This window comes from Colobus angolensis, unplaced genomic scaffold (assembly GCF_000951035.1).
Source record: "Colobus angolensis palliatus isolate OR3802 unplaced genomic scaffold, Cang.pa_1.0 Scaffold59, whole genome shotgun sequence".
Lineage (NCBI taxonomy): Eukaryota > Metazoa > Chordata > Mammalia > Primates > Cercopithecidae > Colobus > Colobus angolensis.
Genome location: NW_012119487.1, coordinates 10,563,512 through 10,565,878, shown reverse-complemented (window position 1 = coordinate 10,565,878; position 2,367 = coordinate 10,563,512).

The window sequence follows — 2,367 nt, the reverse complement described above, 5'->3', positions numbered from 1 at the left end:
GGTGGGCGGATCACCTGAGGTCAGGAGTTCAAGACCAGCCTGGCCAACACGGCGAAACTCGGTCTCTACTGAAAATATAAAAATTAGCTGGGCATGGTGGCGTGCACCTGTAATCTCAGCTACTTGGGAGGCTGTGGCAGGAGAATTGCTTGAACCTGGGAGGCAGAGGTTGCGGTGAGCCGAAATTGTGCCACTGCACTCCAGCCTGGGCAACAGAATGAGACTCTGTCTCAAAAAAAAAAAAAAAAAAATCATCTGGGATGAGGGTGGGCCCTAAATCCAATCACAGGTGCCCTTGCAAGACAAAGGAGAGGGAGATTTGGGCACAGACAGAGAGGAGAAGCCTGCATAAAGACTGGAAGATTGGAGTGACATGGTCATGAGCCCAGGATCACCTGGGGCCACCAGATGCTAGAAGAGGCAGGAAGGACTTTCTTGCAGGGCCTCTGGAGGGAGCTGACACCTGTGTCTTGCGCTTCTGGTCTCCAGAACTATGAGGAAATAAGTCACCAAGCTGTGGGGTAATTTTCTACGGCAACCACCAAAACTCAGACACCAAGGAAAGTGGTGGGGGGTATGGAGACGGAAGGGGGCGGCAGAGGGCTTAGGAAGGATGCTCAGGACCCCAGTGTGGGGTCCAGAGAATGGGGCACATGGCACTGGACCCCAGGAGAGGAGCTGGACCCTGCTGTTGGACCTGAATGCCATGGGCCTGGATTCCCAGGATAGCCTCTGAGGGTGTGAGGACAGGTGTGGGTGTGAGCCCTCCAGGCCCTCTGTGGCAGAGGAGGCTGAGGAGCTAAGGCGCAACAGGATTTGCCCCTCCTTAGGCATCCCCGAGCACCTCCTGTAAGCCAGACCCCAAGACGGATGGGGCAGGCAGACTCCTGGAGCGGGAAGTGCAGCAAAGGGTCCTATCCTTCCCAGGAGGATGTGTTCAGGGACTGGGCGTGAGCATCAAGGCCAAAGCCAGCAGGTGCTGCTGTGTGGGCAGGACCGGGACTCCATGTCCCTCCCAGCATGGAATCCAGAACCCGGGGTGCTCGCGGCACTGGTATTTTATCGCGTAGATAAACACACACTGGGAAGGGTGGCCTGTGTCACAGTCCCTTCCACCCGATGAAAGGTAGGTTCTTCAAGAGGGGCTTTGGGGAGCCAAATTCAGTCTCAGGAGAGGCTGAGCGATAACCCAGCTTCTACAGCTTTGACCTCGGCTACCCAAGGGGGGACACCACCAGGAGTGGCAGGTACTGGGGGATCCTTCCAGGGACCTATGTTTGGCATCCCGTGGGGATCCCAGACCCCCGCCAGCCACTGACACGCATCCACGACTTCCCAGAGAGTGTGTGCGTGTGCTCACATGTGGCCGCTGCAGCAAACGCCTCCACTCAGACATCCAGTCTGGCTGCTGCCCTCCCAGGCTGTGAGCTCGAGGGGTGCCGAGGGCAGGTGTGGCCTACCCAGCATGCATCCCCAAGTCATGAGCGTGCAGGCGAGCACCAGCCTGAGGTCAGGCAACACTAAACCTGCCATGCGCTGGGCATTGTGGGCAGCTCCTGAACACTGCTCCATTCAAGGGGAGAAGCAGGGAGGCCCAGAGAGACTGATCTCCGGTTCCTCTTCCCTGTACCTAGGGAAGCACAGGTGAAACCTGGGTGAGGAGAGGTGCCTGGACCCCAGGAGAACCCCTGGTCATCACAGGTCCCTCCTCCTGGGGCCCCCCTCGAGGTGGGGGTTGGGGGCAGGGTGCACGTTGAAGGAGGCACAGGGAAAGTCCTCAGCCCACGAAAGGAGAGATGGAGGCGGCCAGTCAGGCAAGGAAAGAATGGGCTTGGGCTGAAGAGCCTGCTGCAGGGTCTGCCCAGTCACCACCACGGCGGACACCACCATCCCCTGGCAGGGCTGTCCCTGACCCCTGACTCCCTGAGCCCCCCATGGCCCACGTTCCCAGTCCCAGACTGGCAGACTGTAAGCCACTCTCCTGCCCTGAGCCACGTGACTGGCCCTCCCTGGTTTGCCCCTTCCAACGTCCTCGCCCTAGCTAGAGCGATGTCGGATATGGAGTTCCCACTGGTGAAAAATGGCCCAACAAAGGCGCTAAGACAGTCCTGACTGCAGAGTCAGGCGCTGGGCACTTTCTGGAGCAGGCCCGGCTCTGAGGCTGGGACCCCAACCCTTGGGCGCACACAAATCGCGGGCTGTGACTTGATTTCGGGGGTCACCGACAGACCCTTCACACTATCCGTGAGCCCCAGCTGGTGCTGTTATCCCAGAGTCACAGAGAAACCCTGGGGCATCATTGGTGCCCCTCCCGCAGGGCCCCCAGTTCCTGCAGGCTGGGACCGCCCGCCCCGCCCTCTGCCGCCC